The 23,201-nt window shown below is 42.8% G+C and overlaps 1 long non-coding RNA gene across 1 annotated transcript; it reads left to right on the forward strand.

Annotated features, from left to right (window-relative positions):
• The first annotated feature begins 373 nt into the window (after positions 1-373).
• On the forward strand, positions 374-19,454 carry LOC122646545. Its single transcript, XR_006330644.1, has 3 exons — positions 374-385; positions 1,120-1,122; positions 19,115-19,454. It is a non-coding gene; the product is annotated as an uncharacterized LOC122646545 (long non-coding RNA).
• The last annotated feature ends 3,747 nt before the right edge of the window (positions 19,455-23,201 follow it).

A 23,201-nucleotide genomic window follows, 5' to 3' on the forward strand; every position in this document is an offset into this window, starting at 1 on the left:
TAATTGCAGCCAGGAAGCTACGACCATACTTCCAAGCCCATACCATCATAGTCCTCACAGACCTACCCCTGAAGAAGATACTGCACAAGCCGGACGTCTCCAGGCGATTGATAGCATGGGCGGTGGAGTTAAGTGAGCATGACATCAGGTTCCAACCCAGGACTGCCATCAAAGGCCAAGCCTTGGCAGACTTCGTCGTTGAATGCACCTTACCAGAGATAGAGCCAGAAAAAAAACAAAAAAGAGAGAGAGGCTAAGTGGCCACGGCCAAAGGGCCATGGTCGTCATAAATGGACGTCACCTATCAAGAAAAAAAAAATTCATGAATGGGTGCCATCCATCAAGGGCCACCGTCCAAAAGCAAAAAAAAAGAGAGAGAGGCCAAGTGGCTACAGCCAAGAGGTCATGGCCAAAAGACCACGACCAAGGGGCCACGGCCAAAGGGCTATGGTTGTCATCAATGGACTTCACCTATCAAAAGAGAGAGGCCAAGTGGCTACGGCCAAGAGGCCATGGCCAAAAGACCATGACCAAGAGGCCAGGGCCAAAGGGCTATGGTCGTCATCAAGGGATGTCACCTATCAAGAGAAAAAATAAAAAAATTTTATGAATGGGTGCCATCCGTCAAAGGCCGCTGCCCAAAAGCAAAGAAGAAGAGAGAGAAGAAAGAAAAATAAAAAGGGGGTCTTTAGCCATGGCCAAGGACTATGATCGACAAACCATGGTAGAAGTTCGAGGTTCGAGGTTCGAGGTCCGAGGTCAGGAAGTTCGAGATGGTTCGAGTTCTAAGGATCGAGAATGCAACTGTTGATGCACTGTCCAGGCTAGCCAATGATGAACTCAGAAACCTGGCCAATGCAGTGTACGTGGAAATATTACATGAGCTAATATTTCGGGAAAAGCAAGTTAATGAGATTGAGGAGGGGCCTAGCTAGATGGACCCTATACTCAACTACCTACAGGACGACGTCTTACCAGAAGACAAGGCCGAGGCAAGGAAGATCAGGATGAGAGCTACAAAGTACACCGTCCTAGACGGGGTACTATACAAGCGGGGGGCAACAGCACCACTACTCCGGTGCCTAAGACCCAAGGGGGCAGAGTACGCCCTAGCAGAAGTCTGTGAGGGGATATGTGGAAGCCACATGGGAGGACGAGCCCTAGCCTACAAAATCCTCCTCCAGGGACTAGACTGACCACGAATGCAAGAGGAGGCCATCCAATATGCCAAGAAGTGTGAGCAATGTCACTTGTTCGCCCCAGTACCCCATCTATCCACCACCAAGCTAACATCAATCCTCAACCCCATACCTTTTGCCATGTGGGGACTGGACATCTTAGGCAACTTCACCGGAGCACCGGGAAATAGAAAGTACCTGGTCATCGCGATTGACTACTTCACCAAGCGGGTCGAAGCTAAACCCTTGGCCAAGATAACAGAGACAGAGATGGAGAAGTTCGTCTGCGACGACGTCATCTATAGGTTCGAGGTACCACAGATCCTCGTCTCAGAAAACGGCAAACAATTTAACAACCCCAAATTCCAAGCATTCTGTCACAGCTACAACATCGACTATCGGCCTGCGTCGATAGCATACCCACAGGCCAATGGTCAGGTGGAGGTCACCAATAGAACACTACTGGAAGGAGTCAAGAAAAGGCTAGAGGGAGCCAAAGCAAAGTGGGTCGAAGAGCTACCAAGCGTCCTGTGGGCATACCGAACTACAGTACGGACACCCACAGGAGAGAGCCCCTTCCGCCTAGCATATGGCACTGACGCATTGGCGCCAGTAGAGGTCTGTGCCATGTCCCATAGGGTTCTGCACTTCAATGAACGTACCTATCTCGACGGACTACGGGCGAACCTAGACTTTATAGATGAGGTCCGTGAGAGAGCACTATTAAGGAACGTCTCCTACTAGCAACGTACTGCCAGGTACTATAATGCCAGGGTCAAGGAAAGGCGATTCCACCAGGGAGATCTAGTCCTACGGAGGGCAAGTGCATCACAGCCACTGAAGGCAGAGAAGCTGTCAGCCAACTGGGAAGGACCCTACATAGTCTCCAAGTAGATACGTCCAAGGACCTACCGCTTGAAGACTCCAGGGGGCAAGAAGGTAGACCGTACCTGGAACTCACTATACTTGAAGAAGTACTATCAGCAGAAGTAACAACAGCAGAGTTTGGCACCACCAACAGTAGTAGTAGATGGCATTACAGTTTCAAGGATGAATTGAAAAAAAATTCGGGAATACTCGGCTTCTTCTACTACTCAACTGAGGCTTTATGCCTAAGGCAACATGCCAACACTGAGGCTTCATGCCTAAAGCAACATGCCACCACTGAGGCTTCAGGCCTAAGGCGTCATGCCACCACTGAGGCTTTATGCCTAAGGCAACATGCCAACACTGAGGCTTTATGCCTAAGGCAACATGCCACCACTGAGGCTTTATGCCTAAGGCAACATGCCAACACCGAGGCTTCATGCCTAAGGCGTCATGCCACCACTGAGGCTTTATGCCTAATGCAACATGCCAACACTGAGGCTCCATGCCTAAGGCGTCATGCCACCACTGAGGCTTCATGCCTAAGGCGTTATGCCACCACTGAGGCTTCAGGCCTAAGGCGTCATGCCACCACTGAGGCTTCATGCCTAAGGTGTCATGCCACCACTGAGGCTTCATGCCTAAGGCAACATGCCACCACTGAGGCTTCATGCCTAAGGCGACATGCCACCATTGAGGCTTCATGCCTAAGGTGTCATGCCACCACTGAGGCTTCATGCCTAAGGCGTCATGCCACCACTGAGGCTTCAGGCCTAAGGTGTCATGCCACTACTGAGGCTTCATGCCTAAGGCGCCATGCCATCGTTGAGGCTTCATGCCCAAGGCGACATGCCACCCCTGAGGCTTCATGCCTAAGGCTTCATGCCACCACTGAGGCTTCATGCCTAAAGCTTTATGTCACCACTGAAGTTCTGTGCTTAAGGCGTTATGCCACCATTGAGGCTTCATGCCTAAGGCATTATGCCACCATTGAGGCTTCATGCCTAAGGCTTTATGCCACCATTGAGGCTTCATGCCTAAGGCTTTATGCCACCATTGAGGCTTTATGCCTAAGGCGTTATGCCACCACCGAGGCTTTATGCCCAAAGCGTTATGCCACCACTGAGGCGTCATGCCACTAAGGTCCAGGGACCACCGAGACAAGGCATCCCTATGGACCGCCAACTACATGAGATTGCATAGATCAATATCAAAGCGACAAGGATCAAATCATATCAACATCTAAAGAAAGAGTCAAGTACATACAAAAGCAAGCATCACAATCCGAAAGTTATCATCCAAAAAGTCAACATCTAGAAAGAACATCTATAAAATCAGGGGGCATCTAGTGGAGGAGCAGCCTCTGATCCAGAAGGAGACATCATATCAGCTTCAGCCGGACGAGCAACACTCTCCTCTGGTAAGACCGCACCCTCCTCTGTCACCACAACATCATCCTCAGGAGAGACACGAGCCACTATAGCAGTCTCAGGTAGCAGCATAGTAACCTCAGGGAACCTTGAGAAGTCATAATCACGGGTCTTCTCCAGAATGCGAACCGCCAAGTCCGAAGAAGTCAAGACGCTAGGAATGAAAGCCAACTTACTCCTAAGGTCACCAACAGAAATAGACGCTCTGGAGACTCTACGACCCCTACTAGGGGTGGAATCTCCAAAAACCTCCTCCTCCCCTTCACTAGCAACAGGGGAAGGCAAAGAAGAAAAAGTATCCGCGGGGGAAGAAGACTCCTCAAGGGATCCAACCACGATCGCAGTCGGATCAGAGTCATTAGGTGATGACATGGATAAATAATGAAGCAGACTAGCTACTTGCTCAGAGCAACGATCTCCCAGACAAGAAGCTAGCAAGAAAAATGAAATGAAGACCACCTGCAAAGTATAAACAACTGATCCATCACAAACAAGAAGAAGGAGAGTGGACAAGCATGAGGGTCCATCACACCCACGCCATAGCCACCATAGGCGCGGCCTCACACCCACAGGCACAGCCATCTCAGGCGCAGCCTCACACCCACAGGCGGCGGCCACCTAGGCGCGGCCTCACGCAGGCTCGGCGACCCAGCGGCCTCACGCCCACAGGTGCGGCCACCCCAGGCGCGGCCTCAAGCCCCATAAGCCTGGTGACCCAGGCGTGGCCTCACGCCCCACAGGTGCGGCCTCGCTCCCACAGGCTCGGCCACCCTAGGCGCGGCCTCACCTAGGCGTAGCCCTGCATAAAAAAAAAAAAAAAGGAAAAAGAAAGAGAAGGGGTCGAACTTACCTCAAGGGGAAGGCGATCACACGGGGAGGCAGGCACACGACGACGCTGCCACACCACTGGCATGATCAAGTGACAGAGACCACCAGAGGCAAGGCACTCAAGCCAAGCACCACTAAAGCCCTCCCAGCAAACAAGACACCAAGTGAGCACAAAGCAAACACAAGGACCCGAAATCAAGCAAAAATGGATGCTAGGCTAGGTGACCCAAAGACAAACACATGGTGGGCACCAAAAAGAGGACAAAAAATAAGAAAGAGGAATAAGAAGTGAAAGAAGAGAAAGTGAAGGAGAAGGACATATGTGTACAAAAAACAAAAGATGAAAAAGTGCAGGAGGAAAGGTTTGAACCCCCAACCTCTCCTACCTCATTACTAGATTTACAGGTAAGCCCCGCAAGGAAAGTCTATCCGCAGCGGACCCCTCAATATATAAAGGCATCTACTCTCTTGGACATCCTATCCCAAGAGAGTGGGGGGCAAATGATACATCCAATATTCATCGGGCCAATCAGCGGCCGCCACATGTCACAGGGCGACCCGCTCCAGAACCAAGGGGAACGAACCAGGGTCCCAGCACCCGGGCGCGCCCAGCACCCAAGCGCAGCCAGCACCCAGGCGCGGCCTCACCCAGGCCCGGCCTCCACTCGGGCGCTGCCTCACCTAGGCGCGGCCACACCCAGGAGGCCTCTCACCCAGGCGCGGCCCCACCCAGGCGCGGCCACACCCAGGCGTGGCCTGCACCAGGCGCGGCCACACCCAGGCGCGGCCTCACCCAGGTGCGGCCTCACCCAGGCGCAGCCTCACCTAGGCGCGGCCACATCCAGGCGCGGCCTCTCACCCAGGCGCGGCCACACCCAGGTGCGGCCTCACCCAGGGGTGGCCTCACCCAGGCGCGGCCACCACTCAGGCGCGACCTCACCTAGGCGTGGCTACACCCAGGTGCAGCCTCTCACCCAGGCGTGGCCTCACCCAGGCGCAGCCACTACTCAGGCGCGGCCACATCCAGGAGCGGCCTCTCACCCAGGCGCGGCCTCACCCAGGCACGGCCACCACTCACGCGTGACCTCACCTAGGCGCGACCACACATCCGCGCGGCCACACATCCAGGCGCGACCTCACCAAGGGGTGGCCACACCCAGGCGCGGCCTGCACCCAAGCATAGCATCGTGGGCACAAACGTGAGGTGGGGGCCACTCACTTATGACCCGATCGTATCGCTACAGACTCATGTCACCACCAGGACTCTAGCCACCGCTTAGAAGTCACGTCATCCAGACGGATTCAAGCACCAAGGACGTTATCACCACACGCGGGTATCTATCCACCAAGGATCTTGATACCACTAGGACACTCCCCCCCACGGGGAGATGATCAATCAGGATAGAGCCCCGTCACTCAGGGCCTCTATCTACTCAATGGTACAATCGCCATCAAACTGGGACTCTCCACACCGCCATACGCTACTATAAAAGGCAAGGTACACAACCCCATCAGGGGACATCTAAACTCATACTGAATAATCACTATTCATCTATTTGCAGTGGATTGATGTTTCTTTTGATCTTCAATCAATGTAATTGAGATATTATGATGTGTTTATATAGAGATAGAACAAACAAAGTTTGTTATTTCTCTACTGCAGACCCAAATGCATCGGCTTTGGCCTTGTTTACCTTATGCCACACAAATATTATTAAGCTTCTAACACACATGTTAATTGTGAAGTAAGACCCAATGTAGAATGGTACTACCATGGCCATTGGGTAAGGGATATACTGAGCACACTTCTTTCCTACTGAATCTCTGATTGAATTTATGAAAATTGATATAAAAAATAACCCATAACAAAGTTGAAGGCAATGGGTTGGTAGAGCTGAGAACCCTTCAACCCCAAGCATAGCCATGCTTTGGAATACAGTTGCATAACCACAAGGGTATTGTGAACCAGATATAGAACCATGGGCTGCCCCTTATTGGTCCAGTTTTAGAACCATGGGCTGCCCCTTATTGGTCCAGATTTAGAACCGGGGGCTGTCCTTTATACCAATATTTTTTTTTTAAAGAAGGAAAATGCCCCCTATATGATTGATGAATAAACTATGGACTAACAATAAGACCTTGTTTTGTGCAATTGTGGTTGGCTTCTTATCCTTGTTGTGTGTTATTTATAAAGGATGCAACTTGCATATGGTGATAACCATCTATTCTAATTGCTTTCAATTAGGTTTTCAAATGGCATCTAGTTCAAACCCTACTCCAATGATTATCAACTAGAGTGCAGTTAAGATCGATAAATTCATTAACCTAATGGTTGATAATGTGAGGAATGGTCAAAAGACTACCACAACCTTTACTAAGGTTGGTTGGATTAACATCAAAACTGGACTAGAAAATGCTTTTCAACATTCTTTTACTAAGGAACAACTCCACAATAAGCTGTACAAATTACTGGGTGATTATGATAGCTTTAAGAAACTGCTAGAGACAATTCGATTTGGTTGGGAGTCACAGACTAGGAGTGCTACTGCAGAGGATTCTATTTGGGATCAAACTATACAGGTAATAATCAAAGTTTCAACTATTATATGATATCTATATTATTAAAGTTTATAAAGAATGTGTACTAAATCCATGGTTTTTTACCAACAGCCAAATCCTACTTGATCCAAATTTCGAAGGAGTGGTCTTCCATGGTGGCTTGAGTTGGAAGAGATTTATTCGGAACATCGTGCTCGGGGAGATAGAGGAGTGAGTCAAATTATAGTCGACATTCCTCCTAAGGTCATCAATAAGCCTGAAGATGAATTACCTCATACCCAAGGATCCCCCCGCTATGTAGGTTTGGATGATATATAAAAAACTGATTGAGATGAAGAAGTGACTCGAACTGCAGACAAACGGAGGAGGCTAGATAGAACACCTCAAGATCATAGGAAGAAGGGTACTGGAAAAACATTGGCTGTTCCTGCGTCAGAATTAAGCAGTTATCTTAATTGAAAAATGGACTGAGCAGGCAGTATCACTCCCACTTTGTCCAACCAACTAGTAGCATGTATTAGTACTGTCATTCCTACTGGCCCTCTAATAGATGGACCCTACAGTATGAAGAATTATCAAGCTATGTTGGACTCAATACCAGACATTACAGAAGAGATGTATGTGAAGACTCAGAAGAAAATTCACACTCACCCTGGTTGGTAACTGTCATTTGTAAAAGTGATTCTTGAACGAAGGACATGAATGTTGCGGGCGTTGCTTAGGGAGTAACAAAACTTGTAGTCTTTTCAACTGTTTGTGTGTGTTTTTATAAACTATTTTTGATGTTTGAATGAATCATTATAATATATGGGATACTTTTGAAAATGTGTGATTTTATGAACTATTTTAATTAGTGTAACATTTGGTTGAAATTGTTTTTTTAACCTTATATTATGTTTGTGACAACTTTTATTTTGATTAAATAGTTTTTTGCTAAATGGATTTTTATGAATATTGATATCTATATGTATATACAGATATGTCAATGAACAATGATGACCATGATGATTCATCAACTGATGAGAATATAATGATGATACTAGAACTTCAAAGTCAAATAAATCATTATCGGAATAGAGAACCATTAATAGATAGTAGTTACACAGGAGCTGCTAGGGTAGTAGAGAAATCGAATGGTCATTCAAATCACTGCTACACTCATTTCAGGATGGAAAGATATATTTTTCTCAACCTACGTGATAAGATGGTACGTAATGATTGGTTGACAGATAATTGGTATATTCGAGTTGATGAACAGTTTACAATATTTATCACTACAGTAGCGCATGGTAAGGCTAGTAGACAGGTATGTACAAAATTTCAGCGCTCCGTCCAAACGATTAGTTCTGTCTTCCATACAGTGCTGAAGGCTATGCTCAAATTAGCGAAGGAAACAATCACGCCGCCTTCTTTTGATGAGATCCCTAATGAGATTCGTTACAACAAAAAGTTCTACCCATATTTTAAGGTAGTCTCAAAATTTTAATCTTGAACTACATAATATTGTTTAGTTATTCATACATATGATTACCTAATTTTATAGTAACTTTGCTTGGTTGTATGTTCCATATAAGATTGCATTGGTGCAATAGACGGTATTCATATTAGTGCCGTTGTCAAACCTTCAGAGCGAACCCGATATACGAATAAAAAATGATTAATCACACAGAATGTCATGTGTGTATGTTCCTTCAATATGCGTTTCACATTTGTGTATGTGGGTTGGGAAGGAAATGCACATGATGCTCGGGTATTTGAAGCAGCAAAATTAGATCCCAACATAGGTTTCTCTCATCCACTTCTAGGTAAAAACTATTCCTCTAATTTTAAGCTTATACAAATTATAATTGAATGTTAACACTAACATATTAATTTACAATGTCCATAATACTTCAAAACAAGTATTATGTTGTTGACTCAGGTTATGCAAATCAACTAAGATACATAACACCTTATCGAGGTGAAAGATATCACTTGTCAGATTTTCAAGGGGATAGAGGGCATGCAACAACAACGAAAGAGTTGTTCAACCACAAGCATTCTTCTCAGCAGAATGTTATTGAAAGGTCCTTCGGCCTATTGAAAAATAGGTTTCAAATTTTGAGGTCAATGAAATCTTATAAAAGTTAGGATCAAGCCAAAATTATAGTAGCATGTTGTGGACTGCACAACTACATCGATGTTCAAAGACGAGATGAGTTATTTGAAGAGTATGGTTGTGAACAAACAGTAGAAGATGAATTAAATCCAAGTCATCAATCTTTTGAGCATACTGCTGCAACTACTAGTCAAAGGATAGGGGCAAGACTTATGAATGAAATTCGGATAATTATTGCAAATCGTTTGGCTAGAAAAAGGAGGACCTCAGATTCTAATGCAACAGTGATAGTATTTTGTTATGTTTGAACTATTTTCAGTTGTTCTACTGTTTAATGTTTGAATTAATACTTTTGTTAACTTTAATTTGACTCTAATTTTAGTGTATTTGATTATGCTACATCTTGCAAAGTCCACATTATGTTACTGTTTCAAGCTCTTATCTTCCATAACCGTTATTATATATATTTTTTTCAGTATTAAATAGATGACTTGCAATGAGATTTTGGTTACCGTTGCAAGATGCAAAATCTGTCAAACATTGTGTAAAGTTTATACAACAAAAAATGGTCCAAATAGTGGTAGAGACTACTTCAAATGTCCAAATCATAATACATTTTTTATGTGGGTGGATGAATTTCGATTATGTGAATGTAGGGTAGGACAATGTAAAGTTCGAGTAGCAAAATCACAAGCAAACCTAGGCCGACAATTTTGGTGTTGCCCGCAATCTACAGGGGTATGACTACCGACTTCTACATTTAATTGAAATGTTGTCATTGTTTCTTTTTTAACCCAATAATGGTCTCTTAATATGGAACAATGTATTTGGAATACAGGTTGAAAACTGTGGTTATAGATTTTTCAAATGGGTTGATGATGAAATCAATTGCTCTACTACTAAAGATAATCCACTCACAAGTGATTTTGTGGGACCGCCCACGTTTGCTCCTTCGCCTGACACTCCCCCTTCATCTGATTATGTCAAGGGATATATACAAAGAGCAATCCATGGCGAGGGGGAAAAAAAAGAATGTTAACTGGAGCATTGCAAGACGCAGAGGAAAGGTCAAGGATATTTAAAGATATCCTTGATGTTGTTCAGAAGCTTGATTTAAACAAAGGAGGAACCCCATTTGAGCATATTTGGCATCTATATTTGTTGTATACTTTTATTGGACTATAAAACTAGTACTTACGATGTTTATTTTAACTTTTATTAGCTAAAGTACATTAAATTTTCTAAATATTGGTAACAGTACATGTTCCAAAAACAGATTTTATCAAGCACCAGTGGTGTTCCAATTGTCTTCTGAAAACGTTTCCAAAATAGGTTTACCAAGCAGGTCAAAAGCAGTTTCTCAGCACAGTACCGGAAAAAACTATTCTACTATTTTTCAGCATAGTTTCAGCACAAAAATAGCAGTAAGGTTATCAAGCGGGCCCTTTCAGTACCTGTTTCAAGCATCTCTAATAGACATCGGTTATGATTATGCCTCAAGATTGGAGCTATTAGTACTTTAGTAGGGAAATTTTTCGTATACAAAGAAGGAAGAAAAAACAACTAGTTGTACCCATGATGTATTCCATGTGTTCATGCTTAGGAAATATATGACCGATATATCGCAAGTACTGGACTACGAATCACTCCATTTAAAGAAGGACCTATCATATGAAGAGGGGCCCATTCGGATAGTAGACTATAAGACACATAAACTTTAGAACCAGACAATTTCATTTATAAAAGTACAAAGGAGGAATCACCCTAGCAAATAAGCAACTTGGGAGCGATAGTTGGAAATGCGTTGTAAATTATAACCATCCATAGTTGTTTGACAACTGGGTAAGTAGTTCTATTTTAAATTTCGGAGCCAAAATTTTTTATAAGGGAGAAGGAATGTAATATCCCTAAATTTTTGTTATAAAATTTTGATTTTTATAGGAAATGAAAAATTTTAAAGATTATTCATTTGTGATAGCCATACGAGGTTTGATGTCAAACCCTACTCCTGACTGGCTGAAATTTTGACTAAAGAATAGGAACCCCTGACCAGGCAACCAAGAACACTATGGAGTATCACTCTAGTGATTTGGATTGATGAAGAAACCCTGTGTGGATCATCCTACATGCCTATCAGTATATGGATCACTGACCCTTGCTGCTGTACAGCTCACAGCATTATGTATGGCCTGGACTACAGGTAATCTGTCTCCTCTCCATAATTGTGGTACCCACCCCTAGAAAAGTGTGTAAAAACCTCTAAATGACATGTGGGGACAATGCCCTAACCATGGGTCAAACCCCTGTGCAAGCCCCACTGAGATTCAGCCTTGCTGAAATCTCTGGGCGATGCAGACAAGGCCCAGAGACATCGCCCAGTGTGCAAAACAGCTGATTAAATTGATTTTAAATTATGGGGACCACTCATAATGGATATGGGCGCCCTCCATAGATAGAGGGGAGTCTGAGGGACCACCTCATACCTCTGGTTCACTGTGGACCACACCAGTGTGCCCAAAATCACTAAGAATCAGTTTAAAAACTCATTTTCAAAAGGGGCCTTAGCAGCCAAACATACCCTAGTAGGGGTTGGGCCTATAAATAGATGAAGCATGGGCTCATTTTAAGCCTTTGCTACTGCTCATTTCATGGGGGAGAAAAGAAGAGAGAAAAGAGAGAAAGAAGAAGGAAGGGAAGGAGGGGCTGCCACCCATCCAAGGCTGAAACCGAGCATCCAAACACCTGTACAGGTATATAATCCCTGCTCACACCTGTTGGTTTTTTTGTTGATGCTTGTGTTGATGTGTTCTTGCCCTTTGGCAGCCCAGAATAGCTGGGAAATGCTATGGATGGCCTCAGATCTGCCATGCAAACCTGATGCATGGAAGATCTGAGTGTTTTATGATGTATTATACATCTGTACACATATCTAGAACCGATACTAGTTGTGCATGGCTGCACTGCCCTGATTCACTGTTTGCTAGTTGTTTAGAACCCTGGATGCAAGCCCTAGCCGCATGGGACCTAACCTTAGGTTGTAGCAGCCTTGAATCACCAATTTACATTTGTTTCCAGCTTAACATATAGCTAAAACTGAGATTCATACCTGAAGAAAACCCTATGATACTATTCACTGGGCTGTCTGGGCAGCCTCTGGCAGCCAAGTGGTGGGCCCAGTGGAAAATTCACTTGGACCAAAAGGAAGATCACCCCAGGGGTCACCCGGCACCCTAACATGCATGGGGAGATGATTTGGGCACTGCCCATAATCAACAACCTAGGAATCTCAGCCAGATGTCGATTTGAAGACTTTGGGCGATGCACCCAACGCCCAGAGCCATCACCCAGTGAGTGAAACACTATTGTTTTGGCATTCTGACTTGGGGGACCTCACCCGTTGGTCATGGTACTATGTGGGAGGGTGGAAAATGATCTAAAAGCCCCTCTCCACATCTGTCCATAGGAAGGGAATGCTTGGGAACCCAAGTGGGCCTCGCAGGACTTGGAAACCCTGCCTGTGCTTAGTCCTGCATCACTGTAAGCTTATTATGACCTAGGGTCAGGTACTAACACTAAGAATGACCATTTTACACCTAGACCGCCATCTCTGGATGATACACCGGGACATAGACCTAAGGCCCAGTGCAAGGCCCAGAGAATTCCAAGTGAAGACTAACTAAACACCGAGTCAACCTAGTGAGCTTAGGTTAACCCTAGGATCACCAGAGATAGGTTATAAAATTTAAAATGACAATTTCTGATTTATATCTAGGAGTTGATCCCGCGCTCGAGGCCTACAACCAGACTGCGGTTTGAACTGAATTTGAGACCGAATTCCTAGAACCAAACCCAGGTGAGTGAAGTCTTATCATATATGCATGTGTAACTGTATGCCGACAAATAAATTCATAAATTTTAAATGTTGTGTTATTTAATTCTGTTCAATTACTCAAATTACTACACAATGATTGTCTGTCGATCAACACTGTGAATATTATCTAATGATTGTGAATGTTAGACTAGATGCCGTAGTCGGCTTGGAAATGAGGCCTGTGGTAGCCCGTAGAATGGGATGCAGTTGACACCACCTGACTCATACGATGCCATATAAACATGGGGTTAGAGTTTCATCACCCGTGCTACGCACCCTTGCCAACAGGGGTTAAGGTGTTGGATGCCTATGAGGGTGACCATATGTGTATATGAGAAAAGAAATGAAATGAAAAAGAAATGTGTTTGCACCGGAATGGTGATTATGGGCTATAAGCCAGAAATGAAAGGAAAAGAGAAATGTGATGAATTGCCCTACAGGTTAATCACGAAGGGCTGGTCGGGCTGACCTTGGTGAACTAATGCGGGAGCTAGCTGGTCCTCTCCGACAACTCAATGGGTGTATCACAGGAAGGGGTAACCAAGCCCGCACCAGGGATACATGTATTGGGGATTGTAGTAGCACTGACCTGACTTAGTTGTATTGCTAGGTGGCTAATAAATAATCTAGACTTGCGTATCATGTAGGATCATGTGGATTGTGGTTGCATGTGCATGCATGATGATATGTTTTGCTCACGAGCTCAGTGGGGTTCACACTCTGTTGTACATTGGTTTTCTTTAGATGATTTTGCAGATCGATGCCACTGTGGCATCGAGGCTCATTACGAGAAGGAGAGCTCTGGTTATTATGATGATATTGGTGTGGACCCCGACAGAGGTCGTGCCGATGATGCGTACATTCTCGGTGGTCATTGATGAAGACCGTTGAGGAGGGCACTTGATGCTTTTTGTCTTGGGGACTCGTTTTTGCTTTTGTTAGGAGTTTATCCCCGTTCTGTTTGTGGTTCTACAGTAGTTTCTCTTACTTTCTTTTTGGGGTTGAGTCAGCTCACCCTGTATATATATATATATATATATATGTATGTATTCCCTTTGGTTTTGTTTCTTTTCAGCTTTACATTCCAGTTTGTGGGTAGTTAGGGAATGTGTCAGAACAATCATATGTATGTAAATATTATCATCATTTCCCGTATCGCTACGCTTTCTTTTGTTATATTAATTGTAGTTTATCTGCAGCACTCTGATCTTACCTGTAGTAATGTGATGAATGTGGAACCGTGAATGTTTTAACTGCTTTTAGATCCGTGGGATTTGGCGGATTGCCATTACGCAATTCGGGTCACCTACCTAATCCTCTCAGGGGGTGGTTTGGGGTGTGACACTTGAGGGGCCTCAAAGTCAAGGTAAGTTGTAACCTAAATTATAGTTGAGGTTCAAGTGTATGCTAATGTTTGTGTTAATATTTTAATCATAATTGTTTCATGTTCTGTTATGTAGGCTAAATTATACATGATTATAGTGTTATGATCCATGATATAAATGAGTTTGATAATGTATGAGATATTATTTATTAATTATGGTATAGGCCTTACTAATAATAGTTTTAATAATAAATAATATATACTATAGTCACATGGGTAGATTTAGAATACATGCACGCACAATGAGAGTAGTGACATTAAGTTAGGATCATAAGGTTGATTTTTTTTTTTTTTTTTTTTTTGGTTGAAATAAGGTTGAATTAATGTGTTAGTGAGGTGAACCATAGGACTGGGTCACTTGGGGTGGACTATGTGTTCAATCAATTAGGTCCAACATGGGTTAAATAAGAAGTGTATGGAAGGGAACATATTGGGTTCATGGTGAACCATGGGTTGAACCATATGCTACAACCACATCCTAACTTGTGCTACTCTAAACCTTGCATGTAGGACCGACAGCAGAGTGATTGGACCTCATGCCAAAGCTGCTTCTGAAAGTTTAGAGGTAAATGTCTGACCATGACCAAATTGGATGAATTATACTTTGCAACATATGCATTTAGGTCATCTAAGGCATCTAGACAAAGTCCCCTTACATGTACGAAGACCCCGGAGAAAACCCTGAGTCAATCAAAGTCAAATTCAGCAAGTTATGGTTTGTGCGGACCATTACTAAGGACCCTGCGGACTGTGCAGACACAGACCGCACAAACTTATTTTTCCCAAAAATGGAATCCTTATGTGTGGACCCCACATGGTTGCTCCTGGGACTTAACACCTGATGTTCCTAGGGGCCTTGGGGCCTAATTGAATTATCCAAGTCATTGGGACACCAAACCTATTGTCCACCTAAGCCCAGTTATTGTTTAAACACTTCTAAAGGCCAATAAACAGTCCCAGCCAAACAACCCCTATGTACCTTATTCTATAATTGGTAAACCCTAGCCTTCACTCTCATTTCTCACATTTCTAGCAAGGAAGAGAGGAGAGAAAGGAAGAAGAAGAAAGAAGAAGAAGAAAAGAAGAGGAAGAAGAAGGAAAAAAAACCCCATTTGTTGTCCCATTGTGAGGACAATGACATGGCAAGGGATCGCCATGTGTCCTCCACCTCATCCCTCTTTGGGGAGAAGAGAGAGGGGTGAAATGAAGACATAATATATTGGGAGTAGCCACCTAGAGGAGGGTCTAGGACCTATAATGTAAATGTAATGACTCTCATGTAATGCTCTTCTGGGGACAAATAATCCGTTGGTCTAGGTACGGGTCAAGTTATGGTCCGGAGAAGGTATTAGGCACCGCAGTCCGTTCGGACTTGCCGGTTTTTCTATTGCTAGACATTATGGAATAAAAAACATACTTTGACAGTATATAAAACGTAAATAAAATGCAGGAAAATAAAATACAAGGAGAGTGAAGGGAATACATACCCGAAGGTTCGGCTGCAAGACAAGGGTTAGTACACTGAAATATATAATAAAGGACTCATAAACCTAAATAACCTAAACATGGCTGACTCTAGGCTAAGTATAATGGCATGATACATGCATGTAACAAAGATGTCAATTTAATAAATATGCATGAAAAAGCATGAGAATGAAGCAAGAAGAAAGAGAAGTATGCCAATAGTGCATGAGGGAATCTTAAATTACGGGGGATTGGGATCATGGAAATGCATGTATGAGAGAGATATAATGTCTATGAAAATGAAAAAGAGAAGAAATAATAGGGTGCGATCACCGTCTAGGAAGACGGGATCACACTCCTTCTGGAGATGTAAAATGTAATAATATATGAAAACAATGAAAATTGAATGAGATGAAAGATTGAAGGCCTACCTACTGAAAGGAGATCAAAATATGAGTATGGAGGTTTCTCTTATATTACTCAGAGGATTCGTATCTCGAGCAAGTATCGCCGCTTGTTGTAGCTTCTCTTGTCTCTTGTATTTGAATGCTTTGTTGTTGATCGGGGCTTAATTATGCGTCATAAGTGTTACATAATTTGAGTTTTTAATTGACTATGTATGAATAAATTAATACACTTTATTTATTTTGATCACAGGATTCCAGGATTAAAGCCAGCTATTTGAGAAGGATTAGAGTCAATTGTGCATAGTACAGTATCGTGGGACTCAGAGGAATTTTGGTTCTCTATAGCCAGCACATAGAGGAGAGTGTTTAGAGGGCAATAATGAAAATTCATCTAGAAGGATGGAAGATGGGTAGAGTTGGAATTTCACAAAGAGAAGGATTGATTCCCAAGCTAATCATTTTCAAGCCAAAGAATCGTATTTAATTCCAATTGGAGGTTGATCCCATCCCATAATCTCTCTCTTTTCCCTTCTTCATGTGGAGAGCTCTCTTGCTTTATTTCTCACTTATCTCTTTCTCCTAAATTCTCTCCATTTAGAACCCCTCACCAATCACATCTCTCCCATCTCCTAAACTCTCTCTTTTCTCTCTCATCTCTCCACGGCTTTCCCAACTCCCATTTAATTCTCCCACATGCTACCCACGATTCCTAAATCCTCTCCTCTCTATCCCCATCTCTCTCACGGTTCTAAGTCTTACCTCTCCCCAAAAATCTCTATCCCATCTCACCATGATTTTCACTCTCCCATCGATTATTCTATTTTTCACCCATGATCTCCTATCTCTAAGGGAATCCCTCATTTTTCATTTATTTTTGAGGATCTGGAACCAGCAGCCATCCACGATCCAACATAGCCCCCTTCCATCATCCCACCAATATTCTTCTCTCTCGGTCTCTCCTTCTCTCACATTTTATCTTGGGGAGCAGCCTTGCTCTTACGTGGTAGTAGTCTCGTCTTCACTGCATAGCAGCCCTATCACGAACCAGTAGCTTCATCCACCATTGAAGTCGCTCTAGCTCTCTACCTGCATATCACATTCCATGGAAGATCACTGTAGTTGGCCCCTATCAATTAGCACCATGAGTGGCTAAGTATCTTCTATCTTTAGGTGCAGATGAACCTTTAACAATTGTTATTAAATTTCTGGTTTAAGCATACTTGATTGTTTGATGTTGAGACTCTATCCCTTTGGGGATGATTTTAATTGAATTATTTAGTTTAGAGAATGTGCTTCTGTGATTTATATTTTCTATTCAAACAATAGTTTTTATTGAAATTTTGGTTGCACCAATGATAGCTTATAACTGACCGAACTAAGCGTGCTAAGCATATCTGAAAGATGATAGTGATCGACAAAATAGGTTATAACTAGGATGAACTAAAATTATCATTGTGTGGTTGCATTAGGTTTGTAGCTATAATGGACCGAGGTATGTGCCAGAGTTAAATAATCATGTCAATGGGGATTTGAAACGTAAAGGCTATTTTTCTCATTAATTCTCATTTTTGTTAATTAATCGTTAATTTAATTTTAAATTTTGCAAATTGCTTTTCAAAATCACTTTCACATCATCTTAGTAGATTTAACCTTCCAGTTCCTCGTGGATTCGATCCCTTCTTACCACTATCCTAGCAGTAATTTAGGATTTATTTTCTATCTCTTAACGACACAATCAAATTTTGATGCCGCTGCCGGGGAACCGAAGCACGGTTGCTAAGATTGATTTAATTGTTTCATTCTAATTTGTTTTAGTTTTAATTTTAGAAATTTTCTTTTTATTTATTTATTTATTTATTTATAGTTTAATTTTAGTTCAGCCTAAGTTGATTTTATTTTGTTTTGCAGGTAGCCCAATTTGCAGAGCAAGGACGAGTGCACCATTTTCAGCCCCACTTGTTGAACTTGCATTCACCCCCCTTGCACATTTTTTTTCAATTCTTTATTTTGTTCTCATCATTGTTAAAACATAATTTTATTCCCCCTTCCCGTTAAGATCATATGTGTAATTTTATTTTTTTGTAATTGGTTCTTCGTTCTTGGATGCGGCAAAGTTCAAGTGAGGATCTATCTTCATTAGAGCTAGGCGTTTCAGGTATATACCCTATCTCTTCTATTTGATTTGCTTAGTTTAATTTTATGATGTCTTCCCATCTTGGTTGTGAGTCTTCTTGTCATTAGTTTTCTTTCTTTTTGTAGTTTTTAGTGTAGTTGATGCATGGTCGTCGTTCTTGTCAACCTAAATTGATTGATCTTAACCCGGAAATTGAAAGAACTTTAATTCTAATTCAAAAAAATAAAAGGATGGTAGAAGAACATCCAGTGAGCATTTTATCCCCTCAACCAACATGTCAGCCTCATGTATTAGGGTTCCTGCTGTTCAGGCAACCCAATATGAGATTAAGTCTTGTGTTATTCAGAAGCTCCCATCTTTTTATGGACTTAACAATGAGGAACCGTATAAGCATCTGGATGAATTTTTAGAAGTATGCTCAACTGTTAAAATCCAGAATTTTTCTGAAGATGCTCTTAGATTGACCTTGTTCCCTTTTTCCCTCAAGGATAAAGCCAAACAATGGCTCAATTCTTTGGATACTGTAGTGATTACTACTTGGGAACAACAAGAGTTTCTGAAAAAGTATTTCTCCATAGATGAGATCAATCAAATTCGGCGGGCCATCACTAGTTTTTCGCAAGTTGATAGTGAGCAATTCCATGAGACTTGGGAAAGACTTGAGGATCTACTTAGAAAGTGTCCCCATCATGCTGTACCCAAGTGGCAGTTGGTCCAATGCTTCTACGATGGACTAATAGATAAGGCAGATGGTTGATGCTTCCTGTGTAGGCACTTTTATGCAAAAAAGTGAGAATGATGTATGAAAACTATTTGAGACTTTGAGTGAGAATTCCTTACATCATGTGTCAGCCTCTAAGACTGAAGCCCCCACCAAAGGATCCCAAAAGAGAGGTGGCCTCTATGAGGTAGTCCAATCTGTGGCCATAAACACCAGAGTGGACATGCTTTCTGAAAAGCTTGACCGCTTATTGCCCACGAGACAGAACTTTAGGCAATCTACCCTAACTCCCACTTATTAGGATGTGTACGCTCTAGGTGCCTGTCCTGCACATTATGTGGGTGATTGCCCTTAAGCGGTGTAATTCCCTGAATATGTTCAAGAACATGCATAGGCTGCCCAGAGTTTCTCCAAATCGGGTAATGACCCATACTCCCAGACCTATAATCCTGGTTGGAGGAACCACCCCAATTTTGGATGGAAACAACCCAATAGTTTCCAAAATCTGGCATATAGGCAGGATTTTTCCAATCAGCAAAATGCCTATAAAGACCCGCAACAACCACTTCCTCAACCTCAATTTAATTCCACATTAGAGGAGAAAGTGTTGCGAGCTCTAAATGGGTTGGACCAAAACACTAAACTTTTACACTCCCATACTCAATCTGTCACACCCCAAACCACCCCTAGGAGGTTTGAGCATGTGACCCAGATATTTCACGATATCCACTAATTCACCAGGATCTAGAAGCAGTACTTACATGTCGCAAAACCACAAGGATAGATATATAACAAAAGTATATCAGATGCAACAGAAGATAAAAATTACCCAAAGATAGGTTATATTAATTATAGTAAAATCCCAAGTACCTATGTTATACCAAATACATATCCATTTATGTTCAAAAGTACAATACACAAGAAGATTACGCTTCCGAAAGGATGGAAGCAATAAAAATACAAGATCTTCACAGGGCAGCAAAGTATGGAAGTTCTACAGCTTCATCACACATTAGTAAGTGAATTGATACCTGCAAAATCATCTAAAAGAAACAATCCATGAGGGATGAGCTCCACCGAGCCCAACAAATGAATAATAACTCATACAAGCAGGTACAACCATCATCATCAATCTACATGCTGGGTTCAATTTTATTACTCTAGTCCACCTAATAACACAACTAAGTCACTAGGTATATGCTACTTGCAATGACTCGGGCGACAACCTCAGTCACTTCTCGTCTGTTCTTCGGTTGCTACCTCAATCACTGCGGGTGGAACCCGTGCTGGGATCAGGAGCACCGACTCCCTCCCTTGGCAGACCCCAAGATAACCATGACAACCTATCCCAGATTCTACAACTCCTCGGCTTTCAGGAGGCCATGATCACCCAACAGATGCACCCCTGTTGGTAAGGGATGTAGCATAATGGCATGTTCACCTAGCACAATGATCTACATGATAAGTATGAGTTGAGTGGTGTCAATCATATGTCATTCTACGGGTTACCACAAACTTCATTTCCATGTATGAAATGTACGGTGCTCCCACAACCCATACTACGGCTCACCATACCTTTCATCTCCAAGCCGTCTATTACGGCATCTAATCTAACAGTTCACATAGCATGCATTTTAGTCATCAATCATTTTATCACATCTTTAATTTTAATATAAGTAATTTGTTATCTTTAAAGTGTTCACATGGTCACACCTATAAGGATGATCCATATCCACTCACCTTGACTATACTCCGCTTGTTCCGAAGACTGCCGGTCCACAAAAGTGCTCGGATACTCGTCACTAGGCAAATAGTCAAAGCTTAGGTAAATAAATTAGAAAATTATATTAAAACACACCAAATTACCCTAGGAGACTAGGGATAACTTTGGTCTAGCTTCTAAACCAAAGCAGGACTCAAAACTGCCATAACAGCAGCAGTGGTCGATTGGCACTGGTCTATCCAATGGACCAATAGCAATGGACCAGTAGAGCTGTTGTGGCCAAACTCAAAAAGGGTTTATGGATTTAGACCAAAAAGGTGCCTAGGTATTATTCTGAATAGATCTCAGATGCTAGAATCATGTTCTTCATTCATGGTTTGCATTGGTTGATTGGACTAGTCTATCCAATGGACCAATAGAAATCAACACATTGCTCAAAGTGTAAGAACAGGGTTGAATTAATGGGTTTTATGTTAGAGTTTATACCAAAGGCTCTAAAAAGGGTGTTTTGGACCTTGGGGTAGGTCTGAGATAGCACAGGGTTAGGTTTCCTACAGTGATTGATTGGTACTGGTCCACCAGTAGCAATGGACCAGTAGGGCCACAATTGCTTAAAGTGCAGGGGCGTCCAGGGTGATGGTTATGGCTTCATATAAGAGGCACCTAGATGTTATTTCAGTGGTACCAATATAGGTTCTTGGCCTTGGTCCCATTTAAACAAGGTTTTGGTTGCCAAAACATGTCTCGGGATGTTAGACTGACTCCAAATAGAAGGTATAGAGTTGGGATGACTGGGGTTCCATCACAAAAGGCCTTTCTTAGTGTTACATAGGCCATGGGCTGATCAGGCTTGAAATTGGACAAGGTCTCTGGTAGTGGTCAATTGGTACTAGTCCATCCAATGGACCAGTAGCAATGGACCAGTGCAAGTACAACTCAAAATTCTAAGAGCCAATACTGTTTTGGCTTAGATCATTGGATCAGTAGCATGCATAGATGATCAGGGGTTACAGTAGGGTTCCATGCATGACATCCAACATATACATGGTGATAAATCTAACATGCATGGGGTTCTTGGGAGTTTGGGTATCTATGCTAGCATGCAAGGCTTGTACACCAGATCAACAGATTTTTAAACATATAGAGTGGTCTTTCTCAGTTCTGTATCAACTCTGTTTCAGGAAATAAGGCATGGATTCATCATGCATTTAGGTATTGAGGCTCCTACACCTATATGGACCATTCAAGGCTAGTAATCGGCATGAGAATCAATTATTCAAGCTGGTAATGCCAGTTACAACATGTAAAAATCATGAGAAAAGTAGATAACAGGTCAACCTTAGTAGATTGATGCATGCATGTACGAATCCTAGTATCTAAGGCTAGTAAGACATGATTCCTACCACAGAAATTATGGAAGAATGGTTGTATAGCAAGATCTAAAAACTACAGCATGGTTGCAGCCATGAAAAAGGTAGATAAGCAGCATGGAGTTGTTGGGTTTGGGTTTACCTTGAAGGATCCAAGCACAAGGGGGGGCTTCCAAATATTTCTCCTTCCCTTCCTCTTCTTCTTTCTCTTTCTCCTCTTTCTCCCTTCCAACGAACTGAATAGGGGAGGTTTTTGGGTTGGAGATCTGTTTATATAGGCCCAACCACTAAGGCTTGTTTGCCTAATGTTGTTTTATGAAAAATGCATTCTTGAAATTCATTCTTCAATGCAATTGGCTTCAAATTGGGCCCCACATGATCACATTGTTAGGGTAACATCCCCACAAGTCATCCTAGGTATGGGGAGGTGATCCGGGGTACGAGACACTGGGTCCCACACATCTGAGATGAATTCTGTGCAGTACAGCAGCACTGGTTGATCCAACTAGTTGATGCAATTGACCAGTAGAGATGGACCATGAGGTAAATCCCTGCTGTTTTTGCATTTGGGTCCCACAAAGCCCTGTGCCATGCCTGAGGCATTATTCTTGTATAATTTGTGCCCATCAAACAATGTTTAATCATTTAAAAATAATTTAAAACCCAATTTAGTTAAGTAGGAGCTCTATCTTAGGTTGTACATCATCTGATGCACAGAACAGCTATATAGGTCTGGTGGTTGCCTCTGGACTGGTAGGCATGACATTATCGGAGTTTCCCCTTCAAAAATGATCACCAGGTCAATGCACCACAGGTTGCTAGTGGGTAAGGCCTTGGATCCATCGGGTTCCGAACCTACATTCGAAGCTTGGGTCAAAGTTCGGGTACAGATGTAACACAATCTTTCACTAAGCTAGAAACACAGTTAGGTCAGTTAGCTGATGACATAAGTAGGAGAGAAGAAGGTCAACTACCAAGTCAAGTGGTAGGAAATCCTAACAGTCAACCAAGTAACCGAGTTTTCCATGAACAAGCTAAGACAGTCATGACTTTAAGGAGTGGCCGAGTATTGGGAACCCTTGAACAAAGTTCCCCTACAAAGAATTCTGAGAAAGAGGTGAGTCCAGAACCTAGTTCTAAAGCTTCCCAAGCTTCCCAAGGACCATG

Source organism: Telopea speciosissima, chromosome 11 (genome assembly GCF_018873765.1).
Source record: "Telopea speciosissima isolate NSW1024214 ecotype Mountain lineage chromosome 11, Tspe_v1, whole genome shotgun sequence".
Taxonomy (NCBI): domain Eukaryota; kingdom Viridiplantae; phylum Streptophyta; class Magnoliopsida; order Proteales; family Proteaceae; genus Telopea; species Telopea speciosissima.